A 12,500-nucleotide genomic window follows, 5' to 3' on the forward strand; every position below is an offset into this window, starting at 1 on the left:
TCTTAAATATATATTGTAGTCCAAATCTCTCTCTCTCTCTCTCTCTCTCTCTCTCTTTCTCTGCTCTCTCTGCTCTCTCTGCTCTCTCGCTCTGTCTCTCTCTGTCTCTCTCTCTCTCTCTCTCTCTCTCTCTCTCTCTCTCTCTCTCTCTCTCTCTCTCTCTCTCTCTCTCTCTCTCTCTCTCTCTCTCTCTCTCTCTCTCTCTCTCTCTCTCTCTCTCTCTCTCTCTCTCTCTCTCTCTCTCTCTCTCTCTTTTTTTTTTTTTTTTTTTTTTTTTTTTTTTTTTTTTTTTTTTCTTTTTTTTTTTTTTTTTTTTTTTTTTTTTTTTTTTCTACAGGGTTTGGAGGGTACAAGGTTAAGGATCCCTATCTCTCTCTTTCTCTCTCTCTCTCTCTCTTTCTCTCTCTCTCTCTCTCTCTCTCTCTCTCTCACTCTCTCTCCCTCTCTCTCACTCTCCCTCTCTCCTTCTCTTTCTCTCTCTGTCTCTCTCTCTGTCTCTGTCTCTCTCTCTCTCTCTCTCTCTCTCTCTCTCTCTCTCTCTCTCTCTCTCTCTCTCTCTCTCTCTCTCTCTCTCTCTCTCTCTCTCTCTCTCTCTCTCTCTCTCTCTCTCTCTGTCTCTCTCTCTGTCTCTCTCTCTGTCTCTCTCTTTCTCTTTCCTCTCCGTTTTTATTCTTTTCTCTCCTATACATAATTTTTGCTGCTGTGCTCTGTGACAGTAGAGTTGTCTTCCTGAAAATTCCATTTCTTCTGTGTGTAGGAGAGTCCATTCTGAGAGATGGTAATTCTCAAGTTTAAGTAAATAATAAATAATAATAAAAAATTATTTTTTTGGTAAGGTTACAATGTGTGTTTACATATCATAATTGACTGGAACAAAGAAAACCATCATCATGTTGAGGCATTTCTGGCAGACTTAACCTAACACTTATACACTACTTAAGTCTAGACAGGTCAAGACTGGTAGAATACATATAGTTAATATTTCATTCTATTATTAATGAGTTAGTACAATACATTTAGTACATACATTTATAAGTTTGTAAAAATGGCTTTATAGTTAAGGGATAATAAAATATTTTGGAGAGTTGCTTTGAATTTGGTTGGGGTTTAGCATGGTGTGGGTATGTTTGTTATTGAGAGATGAGATGATTTTTGAGTATGATGCTAAACTGATTTGTGGGCAGGAGACTTCTTGCTGCTTCAGGCAAAGAGTTCCAGATCGAAGGGCCTTTTATGTGCATTGCATTTTTACAAAGTGTGAGACGGACACGAGGGATATCAAAAAGTGTTTTGTGCCTCGTGTTATGCTTGTGTGTCCTGTTGAAGTTGTCTAGTAGAAGTTTGAGCACAGGGTTGATGTTGGAGTTTGATCTGTATATGTAGTAGGCATAATAATAAGTGTGTATTAAGTATGTTAAGTAAGTTAATGTTTTTGGAGAGAGGTGGAGTGTGTTGTCTGGTACTGGAGTTCGTGATCATCTTCACTCCCGCTTTTTGTTGAGGTTTGAGGTGATTGGCCATGGTAGCTCCCCAAGCACAAATACCATAGGTGAGGTAAGAGTATATTAGAGAGTGATATAAAGTAAGGAGGGCCTGTTGGGGTTCATAGTATCGTATCTTGGAGAGGATACCTACTGTTATATGCTGGAAGTTGGTCTTAACTTTAAGATTACAGTCCAGGTGAAGACCTAGAAATTTGCCCTCAGTGTGTCTTGTAATGGGTGAACCATTTATCAATATGTTTAGCTGGATATTTGATGTTCTGTTTCCAAGAAGCATGAAGTAAGTTTTGTCTATATTGAGAGTAAGTTTGATGGTCGTCATCCAGTTTGATATTTTATGCAGCTCGCTGTTCAGTGTTACTAAATATAGCCGGGTTTGGGTGGGAGAAGACATAAGTGGCGTCATCTGAGAATAGAACTGGTTTAAGGAGTCGCGATGCATTTGGGAGGTCATTGATGTAAATAAGAAAGAGTTGAGGACCTAGGACACTTCCCTGTGGTACTCCAACAACTACGGGCTGAGAATTGGAGGTTACACCATTTGTGTATACATACTAGTGTCTACCACTAAGATAAGATTTTAGGTAATTGAGAGAGTGTCCTCTGACCCCGTAATGCTTTGGTTTTGGGTGCAAGATATTGTGGTCTACTGTATCAAATATTTTCCGTAGTTCTATGAAAAGCTCCATGAGATATTCATTTTTTGTCAGTTGCTATATATAGAAATTCGAGCATCTGAGTAATTGCATCATTCGTGCTTTTTTTTTTTTTTTTTTTTTTTTTTGGCCTAAATCCAAACTGGCAGGGGTTCAGTATGTTATGGGATAGGAGGAAGGAGTAGATTTGTTTGTGTATTAGTTTTCTCGAAGATTTTTGAGAGCAAAAACAAGTTAGATATTGGTGTGTAGTTATTTAGTACCGTAGGATCACCTCATCTGAGGATGTGGGTGACTCTTGCCGTCTTGAGTATGGATGGGAATGTAGGGAATTCAACAGATTTGTTAGACAGTGTTGTAATAATGGGGGACAGCAATTGCATAAGTAAGTAAATAAGTAAATAAATAAATAAATAAGTTAATTCAGGAACAGACACACATAAGTACAGTTATACAAATTTAGGTGATTTCAATTATTACACATAGTAACGTGTGAATTGCAGAGTATGACCCAAAAATAGTCAAAGTGACATTTTTTTCAATGTGGTCCTGTGACAGTAACTGCAGCTCTGCTGGTAACTGCAGCTCTGCTGGTAACTGCAGCTCTGCTGGTAACTGCAGCTCTGCTGGTAACTGCAGCCCTGCTGGTAACTGCAGCTCTGCTGGTAACTGCAGCTCTGCTGGTAACTGCAGCCCTGCTGGTAACTGCAGCCCTGCTGGTAACTGCAGCTCTGCTGGTAACTGCAGCTCTGCTGGTAACTGCAGCTCTGCTGGTAACTGCAGCTCTGCTGGTAACTGCAGCTCTGCTGGTAACTGCAGCCCTGCTGGTAACTGCAGCTCTGCTGGTAACTGCAGCTCTGCTGGTAACTGCAGCCCTGCTGGTAACTGCAGCTCTGCTGGTAACTGCAGCTCTGCTGGTAACTTCAGCCCTGCTGGTAACTGCAGCCCTGCTGGTAACTGCAGCTCTGCTGGTAACTGCAGCTCTGCTGGTAACTGCAGCTCTACTGGTAACTGCAGCCCTGCTGGTAACTGCAGCCCTGCTGGTAACTGCAGCTCTGCTGGTAACTGCAGCTCTGCTGGTAACTGCAGTTCTGCTGGTAACTTCAGCCGTGCTGGTAACTGCATCCCTGCTGGTAACTTCAGCCCTGCTGGTAACTGCAGCCCTGCTGGTAACTGCAGCTCTGCTGGTAACTTCAGCCCTGCTGGTAACTGCAGCCCTGCTGGTAACTGCAGCTCTGCTGGTAACTGCAGCTCTGCTGGTAACTTCAGCCTTGCTGGTAACTGCAGCTCTGCTGGTAACTTCAGCTCTGCTGGTAACTGCAGCTCTGCTGGTAACTGCAGCTCTGCTGGTAACTTCAGCCCTGCTGGTAACTGCAGCTCTGCTGGTAACTGCAGCTCTGCTGGTAACTTCAGCCCTGCTGGTAACTGCAGCTCTGCTGGTAACTGCAGCTCTGCTGGTAACTGCAGCTCTGCTGGTAACTGCAGCTCTGCTGGTAACTTCAGCCCTGCTGGTAACTGCAGCTCTGCTGGTAACTGCAGCCCTGCTGGTAACTGCAGCTCTGCTGGTAACTGCAGCTCTGCTGGTAACTGCAGCTCTGCTGGTAACTGCAGCTCTGCTGGTAACTACAGCTCTGCTGGTAACTGCAGCCCTGCTGGTAACTGCAGCTCTGCTGGTAACTGCAGCTCTGCTGGTAACTGCAGCTCTGCTGGTAACTGCAGCTCTGCTGGTAACTGCAGCTCTGCTGGTAACTGCAGCCCTGCTGGTAACTGCAGCTCTGCTGGTAACTGCAGCCCTGCTGGTAACTGCAGCTCTGCTGGTAACTGCAGCTCTGCTGGTAACTTCAGCCCTGCTGGTAACTGCAGCCCTGCTGGTAACTGCAGCTCTGCTGGTAACTGCAGCTCTGCTGGTAACTGCAGCTCTACTGGTAACTGCAGCCCTGCTGGTAACTGCAGCCCTGCTGGTAACTGCAGCTCTGCTGGTAACTTCAGCCCTGCTGGTAACTGCAGCCCTGCTGGTAACTGCAGCTCTGCTGGTAACTGCAGCTCTGCTGGTAACTTCAGCCCTGCTGGTAACTGCAGCTCTGCTGGTAACTTCAGCTCTGCTGGTAACTGCAGCTCTGCTGGTAACTGCAGCTCTGCTGGTAACTTCAGCCCTGCTGGTAACTGCAGCTCTGCTGGTAACTGCAGCTCTGCTGGTAACTTCAGCCCTGCTGGTAACTGCAGCTCTGCTGGTAACTGCAGCTCTGCTGGTAACTGCAGCTCTGCTGGTAACTGCAGCTCCTGCTGGTAACTTCAGCCCTGCTGGTAACTGCAGCTCTGCTGGTAACTGCAGCCCTGCTGGTAACTGCAGCTCTGCTGGTAACTGCAGCTCTGCTGGTAACTGCAGCTCTGCTGGTAACTGCAGCTCTGCTGGTAACTGCAGCCCTGCTGGTAACTGCAGCTCTGCTGGTAACTGCAGCTCTGCTGGTAACTGCAGCCCTGCTGGTAACTGCAGCTCTGCTGGTAACTGCAGCTCTGCTGGTAACTGCAGCCCTGCTGGTAACTGCAGCTCTGCTGGTAACTGCAGCCCTGCTGGTAACTGCAGCCCTGCTGGTAACTGCAGCTCTGCTGGTAACTGCAGCCCTGCTGGTAACTTCAGCCCTGCTGGTAACTGCAGCCCTGCAGGTAACTGCAGCTCTGCTGGTAACTACAGCTCTGCTGGTAACTGCAGCCCTGCTGGTAACTGCAGCCCTGCTGGTAACTGCAGCCCTGCTGGTAACTGCAGCTCTGCTGGTAACTGCAGCTCTGCTGGTAACTGCAGCTCTGCTGGTAACTGCAGCCCTGGTGGTAACTGCAGCTCTGCTGGTAACTACAGCTCTGCTGGTAACTGCAGCTCTGCTGGTAACTGCAGCCCTGCTGGTAACTGCAGCTCTGCTGGTAACTGCAGCTCTGCTGGTAACTGCAGCTCTGCTGGTAACTGCAGCTCTGCTGGTAACTGCAGCCCTGCTGGTAACTGCAGCTCTGCTGGTAACTGCAGCTCTGCTGGTAACTGCAGCCCTGCTGGTAACTGCAGCTCTGCTGGTAACTGCAGCTCTGCTGGTAACTGCAGCCCTGCTGGTAACTGCAGCTCTGCTGGTAACTGCAGCCCTGCTGGTAACTGCAGCCCTGCTGGTAACTGCACCTCTGCTGGTAACTGCAGCCCTGCCGGTAACTGCAGCCCTGCTGGTAACTGCAGCTCTGCTGGTAACTGCAGCTCTGCTGGTAACTGCAGCTCTGCTGGTAACTTCAGCCCTGCTGGTATCTGCAGCCCTGCTGGTAACTGCAGCCCTGCTGGTAGCTGCAGCTCTGCTGGTAACTGTAGCTCTGCTGGTAACTGCAGCTCTGCTGGTAACTGCAGCCCTACTGGTAATGCAGCTCTGCTGGTAACGCAGCTCTGCTGGTAACGCAGCTCTGCTGGTAACGCAGCTCTGCTGGTAACTACAGCTCTGCTGGTAACGCAGCTCTGCTGGTAACGCAGCTCTGCTGGTAACGCAGCTCTGCTGGTAACGCAGCTCTGCTGGTAACGCAGCTCTGCTGGTAACTACAGCTCTGCTGGTAACGCAGCTCTGCTGGTAACGCAGCTCTGCTGGTAACGCAGCTCTGCTGGTAACAAGCGAAGCTGATGTATCTCAATACCTGACGGTACCTTCATTGCTCTACTGATGAAGTCTCCCATCTCTGGCTGATAGATTGTAACATTATACATGAAGCCCATCCTGCCTGATATAATGTGATGAGAAACTCATCCTGCCTGATATAATGTGATGAGAAACTCATCCTGCCTGATATAATGTGATGAGAAACTCATCCTGCCTGATATAATGTGATGAGAAACTCATCCTGCCTGATATAATGTGATGAGAAACTCATCCTGCCTGATATAATGTGATGAGAAACTCATCCTGCCTGATATAATGTGATGAGAAACTCATCCTGCCTGATATAATGTGCTGAGAAACTCATCCTGCCTGATATAATGTGACGAGAAACTCATCCTGCCTGATATAATGTGATGAGAAACTCATCCTGCCTGATATAATGTGAAGAGAAACTCATCCTGCCTGATATAATGTGATGAGAAACTCATCCTGCCTGATATAATGTGATGAGAAACTCATCCTGCCTGATATAATGTGATGAGAAACTCATCCTGCCTGATATAATGTGACGAGAAACTCATCCTGCCTGATATAATGTGATGAGAAACTCATCCTGCCTGATATAATGTGATGAGAAACTCATCCTGCCTGATATAATGTGATGAGAAACTCATCCTGCCTGATATAATGTGATGAGAAACTCATCCTGCCTGATATAATGTGATGAGAAACTCATCCTGCCTGATATAATGTGATGAGAAACTCATCCTGCCTGATATAATGTGATGAGAAACTCATCCTGCCTGATATAATGTGCTGAGAAACTCATCCTGCCTGATATAATGTGACGAGAAACTCATCCTGCCTGATATAATGTGATGAGAAACTCATCCTGCCTGATATAATGTGAAGAGAAACTCATCCTGCCTGATATAATGTGATGAGAAACTCATCCTGCCTGATATAATGTGATGAGAAACTCATCCTGCCTGATATAATGTGATGAGAAACTCATCCTGCCTGATATAATGTGACGAGAAACTCATCCTGCCTGATATAATGTGATGAGAAACTCATCCTGCCTGATATAATGTGATGAGAAACTCATCCTGCCTGATATAATGTGATGAGAAACTCATCCTGCCTGATATAATGTGCTGAGAAACTCATCCTGCCTGATATAATGTGCTGAGAAACTCATCCTGCCTGATATAATGTGATGACAAACTCATCCTGCCTGATATAATGTGATGAGAAACTCATCCTGCCTGATATAATGTGCTGAGAAACTCATCCTGCCTGATATAATGTGATGAGAAACTCATCCTGCCTGATATAATGTGATGAGAAACTCATCCTGCCTGATATAATGTGATGAGAAACTCATCCTGCCTGATATAATGTGATGAGAAACTCATCCTGCCTGATATAATGTGCTGAGAAACTCATCCTGCCTGATATAATGTGCTGAGAAACTCATCCTGCCTGATATAATGTGCTGAGAAACTCATCCTGCCTGATATAATGTGATGAGAAACTCATCCTGCCTGATATAATGTGATGAGAAACTCATCCTGCCTGATATAATGTGATGAGAAACTCATCCTGCCTGATATAATGTGATGAGAAACTCATCCTGCCTGATATAATGTGCTGAGAAACTCATCCTGCCTGATATAATGTGATGAGAAACTCATCCTGCCTGATATAATGTGATGAGAAACTCATCCTGCCTGATATAATGTGATGAGAAACTCATCCTGCCTGATATAATGTGATGAGAAACTCATCCTGCCTGATATAATGTGATGAGAAACTCATCCTGCCTGATATAATGTGATGAGAAACTCATCCTGCCTGATATAATGTGCTGAGAAACTCATCCTGCCTGATATAATGTGATGAGAAACTCATCCTGCCTGATATAATGTGATGAGAAACTCATCCTGCCTGATATAATGTGATGAGAAACTCATCCTGCCTGATATAATGTGATGAGAAACTCATCCTGCCTGATATAATGTGATGAGAAACTCATCCTGCCTGATATAATGTGATGAGAAACTCATCCTGCCTGATATAATGTGATGAGAAACTCATCCTGCCTGATATAATGTGATGAGAAACTCATCCTGCCTGATATAATGTGATGAGAAACTCATCCTGCCTGATATAATGTGATGAGAAACTCATCCTGCCTGATATAATGTGATGAGAAACTCATCCTGCCTGATATAATGTGATGAGAAACTCATCCTGCCTGATATAATGTGATGAGAAACTCATCCTGCCTGATATAATGTGATGAGAAACTCATCCTGCCTGATATAATGTGATGAGAAACTCATCCTGCCTGATATAATGTGATGAGAAACTCATCCTGCCTGATATAATGTGATGAGAAACTCATCCTGCCTGATATAATGTGATGAGAAACTCATCCTGCCTGATATAATGTGATGAGAAACTCATCCTGCCTGATATAATGTGATGAGAAACTCATCCTGCCTGATATAATGTGATGAGAAACTCATCATCTTGCCTGATATAATGTGATGAGAAACTCATCCTGCCTGATATAATGTGATGAGAAACTCATCCTGCCTGATATAATGTGATGAGAAACTCATCCTGCCTGATATAATGTGATGAGAAACTCATCCTGCCTGATATAATGTGATGAGAAACTCATCCTGCCTGATATAATGTGATGAGAAACTCATCCTGCCTGATATAATGTGATGAGAAACTCATCCTGCCTGATATAATGTGATGAGAAACTCATCCTGCCTGATATAATGTGATGAGAAACTCATCCTGCCTGATATAATGTGATGAGAAACTCATCCTGCCTGATATGATGTGATGAGAAACTCATCCTGCCTGATATAATGTGATGAGAAACTCATCCTGCCTGATATGATATAATGTGATGAGAAACTCATCCTGCCTGATATAATGTGCTGAGAAACTCATCCTGCCTGATATAATGTGATGAGAAACTCATCCTGCCTGATATAATGTGCTGAGAAACTCATCCTGCCTGATATAATGTGATGAGAAACTCATCCTGCCTGATATAATGTGATGAGAAACTCATCCTGCCTGATATAATGTGCTGAGAAACTCATCCTGCCTGATATAATGTGATGAGAAACTCATCCTGCCTGATATAATGTGCTGAGAAACTCATCCTGCCTGATATAATGTGCTGAGAAACTCATCCTGCCTGATATAATGTGATGAGAAACTCATCCTGCCTGATATAATGTGCTGAGAAACTCATCCTGCCTGATATAATGTGATGAGAAACTCATCCTGCCTGATATAATGTGATGAGAAACTCATCCTGCCTGATATAATGTGCTGAGAAACTCATCCTGCCTGATATAATGTGATGAGAAACTCATCCTGCCTGATATAATGTGATGAGAAACTCATCCTGCCTGATATAATGTGCTGAGAAACTCATCCTGCCTGATATAATGTGATGAGAAACTCATCCTGCCTGATATAATGTGATGAGAAACTCATCCTGCCTGATATAATGTGCTGAGAAACTCATCCTGCCTGATATAATGTGATGAGAAACTCATCCTGCCTGATATAATGTGCTGAGAAACTCATCCTGCCTGATATAATGTGCTGAGAAACTCATCCTGCCTGATATAATGTGATGAGAAACTCATCCTGCCTGATATAATGTGCTGAGAAACTCATCCTGCCTGATATAATGTGCAGAGAAACTCATCCTGCCTGATATAATGTGATGAGAAACTCATCCTGCCTGATATAATGTGCTGAGAAACTCATCCTGCCTGATATAATGTGATGAGAAACTCATACTGCCTGATATAATGTGATGAGAAACTCATCCTGCCTGATATAATGTGCTGAGAAACTCATCCTGCCTGATATAATGTGATGAGAAACTCATCCTGCCTGATATAATGTGATGAGAAACTCATCCTGCCTGATATAATGTGCTGAGAAACTCATCCTGCCTGATATAATGTGATGAGAAACTCATCCTGCCTGATATAATGTGATGAGAAACTCATCCTGCCTGATATAATGTGATGAGAAACTCATCCTGCCTGATATAATGTGATGAGAAACTCATCCTGCCTGATATAATGTGATGAGAAACTCATCCTGCCTGATATAATGTGATGAGAAACTCATCCTGCCTGATATAATGTGATGAGAAACTCATCCTGCCTGATATAATGTGATGAGAAACTCATCCTGCCTGATATAATGTGATGAGAAACTCATCCTGCCTGATATAATGTGATGAGAAACTCATCCTGCCTGATATAATGTGATGAGAAACTCATCCTGCCTGATATAATGTGATGAGAAACTCATCCTGCCTGATATAATGTGATGAGAAACTCATCCTGCCTGATATAATGTGATGAGAAACTCATCCTGCCTGATATAATGTGATGAGAAACTCATCCTGCCTGATATAATGTGATGAGAAACTCATCCTGCCTGATATAATGTGATGAGAAACTCATCCTGCCTGATATAATGTGATGAGAAACTCATCCTGCCTGATATAATGTGATGAGAAACTCATCCTGCCTGATATAATGTGATGAGAAACTCATCCTGCCTGATATAATGTGATGAGAAACTCATCCTGCCTGATATAATGTGATGAGAAACTCATCCTGCCTGATATAATGTGATGAGAAACTCATCCTGCCTGATATAATGTGATGAGAAACTCATCCTGCCTGATATAATGTGATGAGAAACTCATCCTGCCTGATATAATGTGATGAGAAACTCATCCTGCCTGATATAATGTGATGAGAAACTCATCCTGCCTGATATAATGTGATGAGAAACTCATCCTGCCTGATATAATGTGATGAGAAACTCATCCTGCCTGATATAATGTGATGAGAAACTCATCCTGCCTGATATAATGTGATGAGAAACTCATCCTGCCTGATATAATGTGATGAGAAACTCATCCTGCCTGATATAATGTGATGAGAAACTCATCCTGCCTGATATAATGTGATGAGAAACTCATCCTGCCTGATATAATGTGATGAGAAACTCATCCTGCCTGATATAATGTGATGAGAAACTCATCCTGCCTGATATAATGTGATGAGAAACTCATCCTGCCTGATATAATGTGATGAGAAACTCATCCTGCCTGATATAATGTGATGAGAAACTCATCCTGCCTGATATAATGTGATGAGAAATCCTCTGATATAATGTGATGAGAAATCCTGCCTGATATAATGTGATGAGAAACTCATCCTGCCTGATATAATGTGATGAGAAACTCATCCTGCCTGATATAATGTGATGAGAAACTCATCCTGCCTGATATAATGTGATGAGAAACTCATCCTGCCTGATATAATGTGATGAGAAACTCATCCTGCCTGATATAATGTGATGAGAAACTCATCCTGCCTGATATAATGTGATGAGAAACTCATCCTGCCTGATATAATGTGATGAGAAACTCATCCTGCCTGATATAATGTGATGAGAAACTCATCCTGCCTGATATAATGTGATGAGAAACTCATCCTGCCTGATATAATGTGATGAGAAACTCATCCTGCCTGATATGATGTGATGAGAAACTCATCCTGCCTGATATAATGTGATGAGAAACTCATCCTGCCTGATATGATGTGATGAGAAACTCATCCTGCCTGATATAATGTGATGAGAAACTCATCCTGCCTGATATAATGTGCTGAGAAACTCATCCTGCCTGATATAATGTGATGAGAAACTCATCCTGCCTGATATAATGTGATGAGAAACTCATCCTGCCTGATATAATGTGATGAGAAACTCATCCTGCCTGATATAATGTGCTGAGAAACTCATCCTGCCTGATATAATGTGCTGAGAAACTCATCCTGCCTGATATAATGTGATATAATGAGAAACTCATCCTGCCTGATATAATGTGATGAGAAACTCATCCTGCCTGATATAATGTGCCTGAGAAACTCATCCTGCCTGATATAATGTGATGAGAAACTCATCCTGCCTGATATAATGTGATGAGAAACTCATCCTGCCTGATATAATGTGATGAGAAACTCATCCTGCCTGATATAATGTGATGAGAAACTCATCCTGCCTGATATAATGTGATGAGAAACTCATCCTGCCTGATATAATGTGCTGAGAAACTCATCCTGCCTGATATAATGTGATGAGAAACTCATCCTGCCTGATATAATGTGATGAGAAACTCATCCTGCCTGATATAATGTGCTGAGAAACTCATCCTGCCTGATATAATGTGATATAATGAGAAACTCATCCTGCCTGATATAATGTGATATAATGTGCTGAGAAACTCATCCTGCCTGATATACTCATCCTGTGATATAATGTGCTGAGAAACTCATCCTGCCTGATATAATGTGATGAGAAACTCATCCTGCCTGATATAATGTGCTGAGAAACTGCCTGATATAATGTGATGAGAAATCCTGCCTGATATAATGTGATGAGAAACTCATCCTGCCTGATATAATGTGCTGTGCCTGATATAATGTGATGAGAAACTCATCCTGCCTGATATAATGTGCTGAGAAACTCATCCTGCCTGATATAATGTGCTGAGAAACTCATCCTGCCTGATATAATGTGCTGAGAAACTCATCCTGCCTGATATAATGTGATGAGAAACTCATCCTGCCTGATATAATGTGATGAGA

The sequence above is a fragment of the Cherax quadricarinatus genome, chromosome 6 (assembly GCF_038502225.1).
Source record: "Cherax quadricarinatus isolate ZL_2023a chromosome 6, ASM3850222v1, whole genome shotgun sequence".
Taxonomy (NCBI): Eukaryota; Metazoa; Arthropoda; class Malacostraca; order Decapoda; family Parastacidae; genus Cherax; species Cherax quadricarinatus.